At 42.6% G+C, this 15,100-nt stretch overlaps 1 protein-coding gene across 1 annotated transcript in view; it reads right to left on the bottom strand.

Annotated features, from left to right (window-relative positions):
• CDH13 (cadherin 13) overlaps positions 1–15,100 on the bottom strand; it is a 1,007,607-nt gene that overhangs the window by 485,474 nt on the left and 507,033 nt on the right. The gene's annotated exons all lie outside the window — the stretch shown is intronic.

The following is a 15,100-nucleotide window of genomic DNA, read 5'->3' as shown; positions in this document are numbered from 1 at the left end:
TGTTTGTTTTATGGCATCTGAAAGTCTCCAACTAAAGAGGGAACTATCATTTGCATAAGTTTGTTCTAGAGTTTGCCCAAGTATTCATCTATATTTAGTGTCACTTTATCATCAATATCTGTGAACATTAATTCGATTATAACAACAATTTAAAGCTCATGAACACGTTAGACATTCAAAACAGAAAGCTAAAAGAAAGCGGATACTGATCCAGCTGCAACCAATTTACAAATGAGCAGGCATCTGTTGGAACACCATCAACCACGCCTGGAGGGTTTAGGTGGCCAGGACAGGAAATGTGCCTTCTCCTGATGGAATCAGCCTCTCCTGGGGGCCATTTCTGTCACCACCAAGCCTGCAATTCTGATGGGTGCCACCAGGTGGCAGTGGTGCCTAAGGCATCATGAGCCTCATGACAAGGTTCCTCCGCCATAATCAGTAAGAGCACGATAGAGTTCAAGATGGCAGTTTAGTTTTTTCTCATCTAAAATGTCCTTTATTAAAATACAGTGAGAGTTTTGATTAAACACCAATTACCTCTGTTTGCATTTTTAAGATAGAAAATATCATCTAAAGCAAGACTAAAAATAAGGTATGCAACATCTTCTGAAGAAAAGAATTTTTAGTCACTGCTTGACTTTTTAATCCAACTGACATTCTCCCCTGACCCACCCCTTCTGCTTGGAAGCTCCATGAGGGCAACAGCCTCAGCATGTCGGGCTCACCACTGGACCCCAGGGGCTGGCACCGTATCTGGCATACAGCAGGAACCAAAGCCAATACCTGTTTAGTCAGGAGGACCACCGTTCAGACAACACTGTTCCTGTCCTAGCCTGGCCAATGGTCAGCCGTGTGACCCTGAACACGATACTTTCTCCTTTTGGCTCTCAATTTCCTCATCTGTAAAATGAGGATCACACCACTTATTCCCCAGGGTTGCTGAGGGTTTAATGAGATAGTGTGTGAAAGGACAGTTCTCAGCACATAGAAGGGGCTCCATAAATCATAGCTAATGATTGCAATGATAATAGTAATAATCATAACAAAATTGTGCCTTTGTTGTTAATGGGTAAGACTGACACTTTCAGGCATAAAAAAGCATCTTAGCTTTTAATATAAAAAATCCCTTTCTAAGGGAAGAAATTTCCTTTTAAAAAACAGAACTCACAAACGTCTCTGGTTTGAGAAGAGAAGTGTTCTGGAAGCAGATACTGTGGGAAGGGGCAGCTGAGCAAATGCTGCTCTTTGTCACCTCCACGTTTACTGTCACTCTCCTCCCCCTCTGACCATTTCCACCCAAACATGGACTAAAACCTCTTCCTCTTGCTCCCCTAAGCACACCCAAGATAGGCAAGTCCTCTACAAAAGGCCATATTAACCTAGAAGCATATTGAATGAGAAATGAACATGGGAAACCTACAAGAGCTATGGAGCTATCCTGCTTCCCAAGAATGGACTTCTGACCCCATCTGTCTACCAGACACGGCTCACTGGTGAGGACCTGCCAAAGAAGCCTTCTGTGCTCTGATCTCCCTTCTTGATCCTTCACTGCTCAGAAAGGGTTGGTAGCACAGAACCCCGGACCTTCTGGAAGAAACACAGTAGGAGATGGCCCTGAAAGCCCTCTTGGGTTGACCATTGCCATCCTCCCATTTCTCCACCTGCCAATCAGTATGGAAAGCTGAATTCTAGACTCAGAAATTCTCCCAGAGTGCCTTTTCCTCCAGCTGTCGAGGTCTGGGTCGTTTCTTTGCTCTTTCCCGGAGAGCTTGAGCCACTCGACCTCACTGAAGCAAGGTCTTGGAGAGAGGACCCCATTTAATTAGTGCCGGCTGCTAGATTTAAATGACTTATTCCTTAGGGAAGGAGCTAGTCCCTGCTGTGAGCACCTCTGCTTAGTGCTGCATAGTCTTCTCTCTCTCTTTCTCTCAATAATTTTGTTTTTAAAGGTCTTGCTTTTAATGTATCTGTTGAACCTGCCTCCTGGGCCTCAGACCTGTGTCCACTTTGAAGGAGTGTCCATAGCCACATCAGGCACAGTGCCTTCCTTATAGAGAAGCTCCTAGAATGAGGAGATGTGGTTCCCTAGACCAGCTTGGGCATCACTTGGGAACTCATTAGAAATGCAGATCCTCAGGCCCCACCCAGACCTCCGAATCCGAAGCTATGGGGTTGGGTCTTCGCAATCTGTGCTTTAACAAACCCCCTGGATGATTCTGATGCACACTCAAGTTTGAGGACCACTGATTTATACAGATATCAGCACCATCCATGCTCATTATAACTGGTGCTGGTTTCCACCGCTACCGTTGGGAGCCTTCTGTTGAAAAAAGGCTGAGTCTCTTTGTTACCTTCCACCTAGATCTATTTTAAACATATAACACCATTAGGAACACTTTTAAAAGCGTGTTTCTAGAATATCAGGGAAGCAGAGTTGGTGTTTCTCCAAGACCTACATCTTTACCTGCGTCAAAGGCACCCCAGGGCTTGGAGGAGCCTGAGGAGGAAGCGGGAGTGGGGGTCGCTCTCCAGGGAAAAGCCCAGAGCCTGAGCTCCATTCAGACTCAGCAGTCACCCACCACCTCTCCGGCTTCGTGCTCGCTGGGTGGGGTTTCAGAGGTACCGGGCCCACTCCAGCCCCACTGAGCTGGGGAGATGTGCAATGGCTACAAACCCAAGGAGGCCCTCAGTCACGCATCAAAGCCATTCCACGCAAGTCCAATGGGTTTCCAGATGACCTTATTATATTACGTTAAACTCCTGAAAATTGTCCAGCTGCTACTCCACGGCTGTGGCCCCCCGGGCTGTGGTCCTTTTGTTGTTGTTTCCTGTGATGGAACTTAAGAAATCCAGCACACTCCTGGCTAGAACAAATCCTGCTCCTGCAGCAGCTGTGACACCCATTATAGCCCATAGCAGGGCTTCACGATTAGCTGTTCTTTCCTATTATTCTTTGTAATTCAACACTTCTTTTCACAGTGGGATTTCTTTTTCCTTATCCTCTGAGTTGGAATGGAAAAAATAGCTGATGATGAGAAGGAACTTGGACCCCGCATGCCGACACCCTGGGAAGGGCAGGTAAAGAGCACACAGGAGTCTTGCTGCATACCTGGGTAGAGTCACTTCCCAGATAGCCAGTGGTGGTGGCCAGCATGCCACCTGTGTTGGTGTCATGGCACAGCTGGGACCAGAGCCCTCTGCCCCCAGGGAGGGGCAGGAAATACCGAGGTCTGGAGCAGCCGGTGACGGCTTGATCTGAGTTTCAAAGAGCATTCTTGCTGCATACATCTTACAGAATGTGGCACATTCTGGACAAAGCCACGGCCTCTGTGAATCCCCTTTCTAAGTCCTGTTCTATCTCTATGCTCTGCTGCAAGTAACCAATGACACCAGGTTGTATGTGTTTTTAAGGTATTCTATGAATTTACACATGTACATATGTATTCATAGAATATATAGCAGGTTTGAGTGTTTTTACATAAATAGGATCATTCTGTCTAAACTATTCTACATTTTTTCTATTCAATGTGGTTGGGAGATTTTATATATATATATATGTATGTATGTATATAAACTTCTGGAGGGGAATAATTTTGCATTTACGAAAACATTGCCAAGATAGTACAGAGTTCCCATGTACCTTACATCCAATTTCCCCTAAGGTTAACATCTTACATAACCATGGAATATTGGTCACAACTGAGAACTTAACATTGATGCATGGCTATTAACTTACTAACCTCCAGATTTTATGTATTCAGATTTCATCAGTTTTTCTACTTTTATCCTTTTTCTGATGCAAAATCCAATCCAGAACCCCACAGAGTGGTTTTTATTGGTCCATTCTGGTGCCTACCCATGGGTTCAGATTTGTCCTTAATTGCACTAATATCAGGGGTTTTTTCCTATGGAAATGTATTTCATATATATCAAAATGATATAGTCACCAGGTTTTCTGTATGTCATCATTACTGTAAGAGCTTCTAGCCCTACCCTCTGCTGATCCCCAGTATCTGTACTTTCACTCAGATCGCCACTACAGATTTTTGCCTGTTCTGTTCTCAGGGCCTAGAACAGTGTGTGATACACCATAAGTTTGCAATAAATATTTACATACTGAATAAGTAAATGATGTTACACTAGTCTCCTAACCAGCCTCCGTGTTTCTAATTTCTCTCTTTTACCCTCCTGTCCTAATTGCAACCAGAATGGTCCTTCTAAAATGTAAAGCCAAATCTGACCAAGACAGTTCCTAGATTAAAACTTGCAGTGGCTCGCTATTGTTCCCAGGGTAAATTCCTGGGGGCCCTCCTCTATTGATGCGCCTGCTTCTCCAATTCTGCCTTTTGCCACAACCAAGCAAGAACTATAGACCTTCTGACCTTTGCCCACTTTCTCCAGACCTATGTCACCTGGACTCCCATCCCCCATCGTGTCTGCTGGAGACCTCTCCTCGTCTTCCTGGACTCGGCACCAGGGATCGTCCACTCACTGGAGCTTCTCCTGACCCCTTCTCCTGCGCCGCTCCACGGAGACTGAACCTCGTCATCTGGGCTTAGCCCTGCTCACCAGAGAGGTCTATTACAGCACAGAGCAGATGGCCTCTCTGTTGGTGGTGGTAATTGTCTCTGGGCTATTTATTTCTTATTCCCGTTAACATTGCCCGGGTTTGGAACACAGAAGAGACTTGATTAAGGCTTTGAGTGAAGAAGTGCAACTTTATATGCATGTTTTTATATGTTCATAAAATGCTTCATAAACTCATAAATTAAAAATAAAAATAAGGTCTGTTGTATAAACCTGTTTTTTTTTTTTTTTTTTGAAAATGCAGTCACTTTACCTGTGCAACATCAGTACCTTTTCATTTCTTTTCTTACAAAATCCCAAAGTTAACTTCCCAGGCAGTGGTAATGCCTAGGAGTCAGGAAGGGACTTGGAATCTTCCCCGTCCTTATAATCTGCAAGAGTCCCCTTGTGTGAAGACTGTCCTGTGCTTGCTCTGCAAAGCAGCTCCCACGCAAATGCCCTAAGGCTTCTTCCCCGTCATTTCCAACAAAATGGATGCCTCTAATTCTCCCCTATGTAGAAAGTCAGGAGACACTTATTTTCGAAGGATAAAGGACTATACATATACATGAAATATGATCAAAAGGATGAAAAACTACAAAATAATTAGACTCCTCCCCTAAAAACTACCAAAGGGAATATATCACATGAGAACAATATAGGTCTTTGGGGGAAAGGGGAGCAATATTTTTTTCCTTAACCCTTAGAATATTTTTGGTTTCATAAAAGGAGACTATATTACTTACTTACATGGTAAAAACATAACTTTTCTAAACATTTAAGAGTAATGATTGGAGCTTGATGTACATGCTCATTTAGAAGGTGTTTTCTATTCCATGTTAAATAGAAAACTCCACTGTTGCCCTCACCTGTAGTTATTAGAAGGCATTCGTTTTACCATTAGATTGGTCTCTAAGGTGATCTGGAAGCATTAATTAATTCTCAGCTGTGGTTTAGTCTTTGCCATGACTTTGAACTTGCAGACACTTGGCCATTCAGCAATCTGGGCAGCTGTTACAGCCCAGAAGCCTGCCTCTCACCCTATGCCGGTCAACCAGTAGGTCATAAATTAACATGGGGAATCAGGAAAACCCAGTGCCAAGAGTCCAGATGCCCCGGTGTAGAAACACTGAACCAATGCCCTGGCCATCCGCTGAAGGATGATAGCTGGAGACCCACCACATAGACCAATGGTTCTCACGCTAATTAGGGCTGGCTGTGTTCACCACCAACTTCAAACTGTTTCCCTTGTCCCACAGAGGCTACTAAGGTTAAGGGCAGGATGGTGCACTGGGGAAGGAAAATCAAACTCCAGTAACACATGATGGGGGGTACCTGAATCCACTATCCTTATCCTCCACCTATTAGCACACTGTGCCAGCTTTGCTTCCCTTCTTTTATAACAAAGATGTTTAAGATTATGCCTAAGCACAGCTTAAGCTGAGTTCCATAGGATTCAATGTTAATTGGTGGGGTTTTTTGTGTTGTGTATGTTTTCTTATAGTTTATAATCTTTTGGTTATTTTTGCTAGGCTGTAGAATTTTATTTTTACGAGAGTATTTCTCAATTTCCAAGTATTTACAATGTTTTAATTATTTATTTCCAATTTATCATATAATAATGTGGCTTATGAAATTTCTATTTTTGAGTATTTTAAAAAATTTATTAGTCGCCAAGTGCAATATCATCTTTACTAAGTGATCCATCGACACATAGAAAGAGTGGATATTCTGCATCATTATTCATAATAGCCAAAAAGTGGACGCAACCCAAGTGTCTAACAATGGATGAATGGATAGACAAAATGTGGTATATCCATACAATGGACTATCACTCAGCCTTAAAATGAAGGACATTCTGACACCTGCTACAACACGGATGAACCTTGAGGATGTTACGGTCAGTGAAAGTAAGCCAGTGACAAAAGGACAAATATTGCATGATTCCACATATATAAATATGTAATTGGCACAATCCTGTGGTCACAGCAGGAATTCAGTTTATATTTGTTGATAATATACACCAAACTGATACCACCATTCACCCAGCTTGATGGTCAGTTTCTCTCCCATGACGTTTAATACGATGTTTCCTTCTTGAGCACAATTTCCTCTAACATATTATCTCCCTCTACCTTCTTTTCTTCCATTCAAAATACTTATTGACCATTTGAGTTCCAGAGTACTCACAGTCCTCAAGGGCTCACGGTTCAATACACTCTATGAAGTCCACATCACACAACATGGGAGATGTGCTGAAAGATGCTACAGCAGATAGAGAAAGAGGAAGTCATCTTTGGGTCATTCAGTCATTGTGCTTGACTTGTCTGGGCCCAAAGTCAAATCATTGCCCATTGGTATCACACTTGTGCATCTCTTTATTGCCCAAGAGAATACCTGGGGATCCTTATGTGTCACTTCATGAATTTCTGGTTTCTAAATGCAGGCTGTGAGTTTCACTCTCCTGCTCACTGGGTGCCTTGACTTTGCCTCTTGCTTTACCAAAAATCAAGATGGTCCCTGAAATGTCTGGTGAAAACTCTAGATCTTCTATACCTGCTGTCTCTTCTATCTATGAATCAGATTTATGGTAGTGGGGAGTAGTCACTGAGACTGTCCCTAAATACTCTGGGTCCTCTCCTTCCAGGCACACAGTCAACCTATACTTCCCTGGCCATTTGAAGTTGGTTGTGGCCATAAGATTTGCTTTAGCTGATGAACGGTGAGTGAAAGTAACGTGTATCACTTCAGCTAATTCCGATCAAAAGCCTTAAGAGCTATGATGTGCTTAGCCAGGTACTTTTTGCTTTCTCCATGATGACCAGCTATGTTCCAAATAATGGTGACTTCATCAACCTAGATCCCAAAGAAAGAACGAACGATGACAAGGAGCAGAGCCCCCATCTAACCCTCAATGGACATGGAGCTTAATTAAACCTTTGTTGCTTCGATCAACTGAAATTTGGAGTTGCCTGTCAACAAAGCAGAGCCTAACTTATCCTGACTAATGCATAGAGTACTTAGGAGAACAGGGTTTGCAGCTCAGAAACTTCAACCAGTGTGGATTTAATGGGGGTCATGTAGCCTCTCTGAGCCTCCTTCCCATCCTCTGCAAAATGGCAGAAATAATGCCTATCTTAAAAAGATTATGGTAAGTAAATGATCTGAGAGATAATGAAGTGCTTAAGTACATAAACATGCTCAATAATGTAAGGCAATTCTTCTTTTTATAACTATTAAATGATGATGATGAAGATGATGATGATGACAGAGGTTACCACTTATTGAACTCTAGCTCTGTGCCACACACTATTTTAAGCGTTTTATATACATTAGTTCATTTAATCCTTAGAACAACTCTGTGGGGTAGGTACCCATATTAATCTCCACTTTACAGAGGAAGAAACCAATCCACAAATCTTGTCAAAGTCTGGTAGATAATGACTTTCGATTAGAATCCAAATATCCAGAGCCCACGGCCTTAACCCCTACTCCATATGGCCAACTGATCAACACAGGCTGCCTTGGGGAGGAGTGCCCCAGGAGTAGAATTAACAAAGTTTCGGAATCTGGCACGGTTGAAAGCTCCCAGGGGCCAGCCCCATGGCCTAGTGGTTAAGTTTGGTGCATTCTGCTTCAGTGGCCCAGGTTTGGTTTGGGCTGCAGAACTACGCCACTCGTCAGCACCCATGCTGTGGCGGCGACCCACATACAAAGTAGAGGAAGATTGGCACAGATGTTAGCTCAGGGCTGATCTTCCTCAAACAAAAAGGAAGACTGGCAACAGATGTTAGCTCAGGGCAACTCTTCCTCAGCAAACCAAAAAAAAAAAAAGAAAGTGCTCCCAGTCTGAACTCCTGGTGACAAGCCCACCCCATGAAGACTGGAAGCAAAGATGTTCATCTCAGGCCCGTGTCAGTGGCAGAGCCAAGATTAGGGACTTCTGAGTCTCGATTCCCAGATTTATATGTATCCAATGAGTCACCCATTCCCTCTGTACATCAAATTCCTGGCAGGAACATCTTTATCTTCTCACATCCTCTGAGCTTTGCCATAGTAATGGCGTAATTTGAAGGTTTCCACAAGCTTTCTGCCATCTAAAAGGAAAATAAATTAATCATGCCCTTGGGCACTATTGAAATATACACACTTAATCTCTTACTAACTTGCCAAACTTTCCTTCCTTGCCATTGCTCTGCTCCTCTCCCTTCCATCAGTTCAGATTTTTATGGTTCCCAAAGAAATATTAAACCAAATATTTATGCACTCATCTGAACCACAGTTCAGAGAAAGCAATGTAACAAAATCAGCATTATGAACCTGGAGCTGTTCCCATTTGGAAGTAATAAACACGAACAATTGAACAATTTCTCCCTGGAAATGTATGTTGGCTGCCCTTTCACTGAGAGTTTCAATGCTTATTCTTATTATTCTTATAATTCAGGACAAATTTTAAAGTTAAGTCTGATGCTTGGAAACAGAAGCAGTGTCAAACGAAAATAAAATATTTCAATCATTTTCAACTGGAAGCCTGACATTCTACTCTGCCTTGCTTATACCTTGGTTAGAAGGACCAGTGCATGGCTTTGAAGTTCCTCACTCCCTGAGGCAGGTACTATCTCTCACAATCCTTTCACACCTGATTAAAATCTTTAAAGGGCCCTTGTGCCATCACACTCAGGAAAAATTCAGGCTTCCTCAGGAATGCATTCAAGGCTCTCTATAGCCTGTCCCCTGCCCCTGTCTTCAGCCTCAACTGTTGCTGTGTCCACATAAGTCTCCCCACTCTGTTTGCTGCCATTTCTCCCAAAGTGCCATGCTTGGGTCTACCTCTGTTTCAGCCCTGGGGTTACCCTCTTCTGATCCAGAGGCTCCTATCCGATAGCTGAACCTGGCCAATCAGATCATCTCTTTGGGAAGCCAAGGATTGGGACAAGGGGAGACTGAGTCAGTTAGCTAAGAGCTGTGGACCCTTAAAGTCTTATCAGCTTGAAAGCTGATACCTTGGGGAGACCCTTTCGGGCCATAGGTACAGACCTTGAAAAGAAAATAGTCTACTGAGGAAACTGAGCGAGAGAGCGATGAATCCTTGTGTCCATATGGAGCCAGTTCAGGCTCAAATATGGTAAGTGCCACCACCCTGCTGATGGTAAACTATCCTCTCCAAGGTTACTTAATATTATGCCTCAGGCTTGGTATCCAAATTATACTCTCCCACTAAAATCTCACAGTCCCCTTTCCCAGTGGTGTCTGGTAAGTGGCTTTAATTCACCAGGATACTACCAACTGGATATGTGTATGGCTCATTCCTTCATCATCCCTCAACTCTTGAATGACATGCATCTCTTCAGAGAGGATTTCCCTGACCATTTTATTAAAAAAAATAGTGGCTTCGCTGCCGACATCACCCTCTATGCCCATTACCCTGTTTTGTTTTTCTTCACAGAACCCGTCTTCACCTGATATAGTTATCTGTTTGTTATTTCTATTTACCACTAAAATATAGGCTCCATTTTAGCAAAGACCTGTGTCCCCTGCTGTGAACAGTGCATGGTGCATAGTAGACACTTAAATATTTCATAATAAATAAAGAAGCTATGTAAAGAGAAGCTGAAATGAGAGACCATATGGTCAGAAAGGAAAGAAAATTAATGCATAAATCAATGAACTTGCATAGCTACCTTGGTTTCAAAATGGCTTATCAATTTCTAGTAAGGACCAGCTCTGCTTCTTGGGCTTGAGTTCTGAGAGATGCTCTGGTATACTCCCAACAGAGTCATTTTGAGTGATCCTCCTAATAAACTGATCCCAATGAGACTCTCACATTTTTAAGAATAGAGAAGTGTGCTCCCTGAAAATTCACAGGCCCATGAATGCAAAGGGATCAACTTGGGTGAACATCTTTCTTTCCCTGAAGCCTATGGCTCCCTAAAAGATGGATTTTCCAAGGCAAGCCCAACAAGAGAGGATCATACAAACTGTGAGGCAATAAAGACTTTGGCGAAGTGTTTCAGAAGATGCATGATAAATGGAAGGTTCTTGGTGGAGTGTGTGTGTGGGTTTCAGGTTCCTCTCAAGTTATGATAACTAGTCCTCTACAACAGCCGTGAGTAAACACAACCGCCCAATAACTGCCTTGTGGGTGATTACTCCTTAACAGACCACGTTGTATGGTGCATTCTGTCCCAGGGATATGAGGATGGGTAGATGCCACATGAGGTACAGACCCAGGAGGAAGCACGTATTTAAGAGAGAAGCAAGGCGGTCTGTTCTCTGTAAAATTAACACAGTGAAGCCCCTTAAGTGATTAGAAACACAGAAAGATGGGGCAGGAGGCATAGTTTGGGGCATCATATGAAGACCTGCAGAAGAGGAGATGGGCTTAGTTTTGTTGTTTCAGAAAAGTCAATCAATGCAAGGTACTAAACAGACAGATTTCAGCTCAAAAGAAGGAAAACGTCCTGAGGTTGAAGAGCTTTAGCTGATGGCACGGGCTGCCTGGTGATGGTGAAGGCTGCCACTGCAGTGTCCAGGCGCACACCACCATCTAGTAAAGAAGCTATAAAGGCGATCAATACCAGATAGACTCTGAGGTCGTTGCTCACTCCTGGCTGCTATGATTCCTTGAGTCTGAAGCCTGGAGCAGTCCTGAACATGCGCGGATCAGCGCTGCCTGAAGCAGGCGAGGGATGAGGCGCTGTCCACGCATCCCTGTTTAAACCCAACTTTCTACGCAACTTGGGTGAACATCTTTCTTCCTCTGAAGCTCATGGCTGCCTAAAATATGGCTTTTCCAAGGGAAGCCCAACAATTGTGCCCATTGGCTGGGCAAAGATTCTCTTTCATTCCCTGTGCCTTCATTTCTCTAGGTGCTGAGCAATATCTATCATTCCTGCCTCTGCAGTGCAATGGTTTAGAACATGGTTTCTGGGTCAGTTTGTACTCTGGCCCTGATATGTCCTTGGTTTTTGACCTTAAGCAAATCTTTTCATCCATCTGAGCATCAGTTCCCGCTTCGGTTAAATGAAGATGATATACCCGAGCACCTGAGGTCCTGGTGACTACAGAGTACTGTGCTGGCAAACAGTAGGTGCTCAATAAATAATAACAATGATCATCCATGTATTATCTATGTCAGCATCAGGAAGAGGAATTTTATAATTAAGAGGATTTTTTAAAACCTTCAAGTTGCATCCTAGCTAATAATTGCTCTCACTGAGGTCTTATAAATGTCAGGTACCATGCTAAAGGTTTGCATGCGTTTTACCAGGTAGTTGCTATTATTTCTATTTCAAAGATGGGGAAAGTGAGACTCAGTGAGGTGAAGTCATTTGTCCAACTGGGTTACAAAGCTAGTTCAGGGGCAGGACCAGACATGGAAACCTCCACGACCAGCTGAGTCAATCCAGAACTCTGGATGCTGGTCTGATGCCAACTCCTGGCTGCTCAATTCCTCACAGCTCAACCAGATGCCTCCTCAAGGAGCTGCGCTGCTTGTTTCAAGGCTTTGATTGGATTATGAAGGGGACAGCTGGGTCTTCTTTGCAGGGCCCTGTTGAACAGACAAGCATGCTCAGATCCCAAGCCTGCACAGCACAGTGAGTGCTCCCTGTTACAGGGCCTGGGGCCCCAGCCCATCTGTGCAGATAGACACTACACAATGGAAAACGAATGCATGCGCAGTCCTGGTGCTTTCTGACTTGAAGCCAAACAAATTTCCCCGGGCTCATTTGTCAGCTGCCATAACCCCGTTCCCTCCCTGCCCAGCTCATGCCGCCTCCCAGGTTCCTTAGTTGTTATAAGCTTATCACAGAAGTAAATCAAAATGTTCTCAAGAGGAGAAGAAAAGATAAAAGCAAAAAATGCAACATCCCCAAGAGAAGAATATTTTTTATAGTTCCACAACTCAGGCAATTCCGTCTTTAAAAAAAATCCATTATTTAATTTTAGTACCATGGAGGTGCTAGTGATGAATAACGGCTCCTCTTCTACCTTCCAGTATTTCTAAAATATTAATAGTGGTTAGATACCTCTCCTAAGGGGAAGCAGGAGTTGAATCTTTCATAGGCTCCTGAGTCCTGTTCCCACACTAGGAATTTATTTGATTACTACCAATCATATGCTCCGGGTTCTTCAAATTATGTCTGCACCAAAGGATGGCGGCCACGCAGTGGGGTGGAGAGGGTAAAACATGTTGCTAAATAGTCCCTGTCTCATTATTTTCTTTGTCTGAGTCTTTATTCTTTTATTATCCATCAAGATGCACCTCCTTTTCTACACTAGGCTGGGGCTGTGAATCATAAATAGAAGCCACAATGAGGCATCCAACATCACAGCCCCCCGGGTCAAATGTCCCTCAAGGCTGACAACAGTTCCCTACATCTTCAGCTGCGAATTGTCGACGTTAAGCTTTGAACACTGACTCCCAATCTATTTATTCTTGAGCAGGTCATGATTTTGTGTGTCCGTGTGAGTGTGTGTGCAGTGTGTGTACACGTGAGTGCTTCATCTTTACACTTGAGGTGCAGGAGAAGAAGGGATGAGGAGACTGTTTGAGAATAAACTAAAAATAGTCTATAAATTGTTGCAGTTGACAATGAACTTTGTTTTAAATAAAAAATTAGGTTTGCTTTTTTCCCCTTTACAAAACTCACACATGCATACTAGGAAAGATCTGGAAAACAAATCAAAGTAAAAGGTAGAAAACAAGATGCTGGATGTCCTGCTTGATAGTTACAACTATTTTAACGTATTGATGGCTTTCCTTAAGTCTTTTAAGTGCATATAACTGCATAAACATATTTTTAATTAAGTTTTTTATTTTGAGACAACTGTAGATTTGCATTCAGTTGCAAGAAATATCCTTTACCCAGTCGCCACAATGGTACCATTTTGAAAAACTGTAGAACAATATCGCAATCGGGATATTGACAGTAATGCAATCCACCGATCCCCTTCAGATTTCTCAGTTTATCTGTACTCATTTGTGTGTATGTGTGGGTGCGTGTATTTAATTCTATGCAGTGCTGTCACACGTGTAGGTTTGTGTGGCCAGCACCATAAGGACCAGCTGTGGCCATTTTATAATCACACCATCCTCTCTCCCATATACCACCTCTCCCACACCCCTAGATCCTGGCAACCACTAATCTCTTCTCTGTTCCCATAATTTTGTCATTTAGAAAATGCCATATAAATGAAATCATACAGCATGTAACCTTTGGGAGTGGCTTTTTTTCACTCAGTCTCATTCCCTGGAGATTCTTCCAAGTTGTTGTTGTACATCAATAATTCATTCATTTTATTGCTGAGCAGAATTCCATGGTATCGATGTACCACAGTTTGCTTAATCATTCATCTGCTGAAGGACATTTGGGTTGTTTTCAGTTTCTGGCAATTATGAACAAAGCTGCTATGAACACGTGTGTCTAGGTTTTTGTGTAAACATAAGTTTTCCTTTCTCAGGGATAAATGTCCAGAAGTGCAATTGTGTCCTGTGGCAACTGCATGCTTAGTTTTACAAGAAACTGCCAAACTGATTTCCGGAGTGTCGGTACCATTTCACATTCCCATCAGCAACGTCTGAGGGAACCAGTTTCTCATATCCTCGCCAGCATTTGCTGTAGTTACTATTTTTTTTGAACCATCCTAATAGATGTATACTGATAGCTGATAGTGGTTTTAATTTCCCTCATGGCTAAGAAGTTTGAACATCTTTTCATGTGCTTACTTGCCATCTGTATCCTCTCTGATGAAATGTCTGTTCACGTCTTTTGCCCATTATCTGATTAGGTTGATTGGGGATTTTTGCTGTTGAATTTTGAGGGGTCTTCATATATTCTACATACTTGTCCTTTGTCAGATATGTGGTTTGTAAACGTGTTTTCCTAGTTTGTTGCTTGTCTTTTCATCCTCTTAACAGGATTTTTCCTAGACCAAAAGTTTTAAATTTTGATAAGGCTCAATTTATCAAATTTTCCTTTTGAATATCATGCCCTTTGTGCCAAGTCTAAGAACTCTTTGCTTATCCCCAAATCTCTCAGGTTTTCTCCTATTTTTCCTAAAGGTTTCATAGTTTTATATTTTACATTTACATCCATGATCCATTTTAAGTTAACTTTTGTATAAGGCATGAGTTTAAGTTAAGGTTCGTTTTTTCACCTACAGATATCCAATTGCTCCAGAACCATTTGCTGAAGGAGCTAGGCTGCCTCCACTGAATTGCTTTTGCACTTCTATTAATTGGTTGGGCATATTTGTGTAGATCTATTTCTGGATTCTCTATTCTGTTCCGTGGATCTATGTGCCTTTTCCTCTGCTGTACCACGTGGTCTTGATTACTGGAGCCATATAGTCTTAACATCGTGTAGCATGATTCCTCCCACTTTATTCTTCTTTTTCAAGATTGTTAAGCTATCCTGGGGCCTGCGCCTTTCCACATAAATTTTAGAATAAGCTTGTCTATGCCTACAGCAAAACTTGCTAGGATTTTGATAAGAATCGCATTAAAGCATAAATATATCTTTATATTCTT

The sequence above is a fragment of the Diceros bicornis genome, chromosome 32, assembly GCF_020826845.1.
Source record: "Diceros bicornis minor isolate mBicDic1 chromosome 32, mDicBic1.mat.cur, whole genome shotgun sequence".
NCBI classification, from domain to species: domain Eukaryota; kingdom Metazoa; phylum Chordata; class Mammalia; order Perissodactyla; family Rhinocerotidae; genus Diceros; species Diceros bicornis.
The sequence above is the reverse complement of the archived record's forward strand: the minus strand, read 5'-3'. Positions and strand labels throughout refer to the sequence as shown.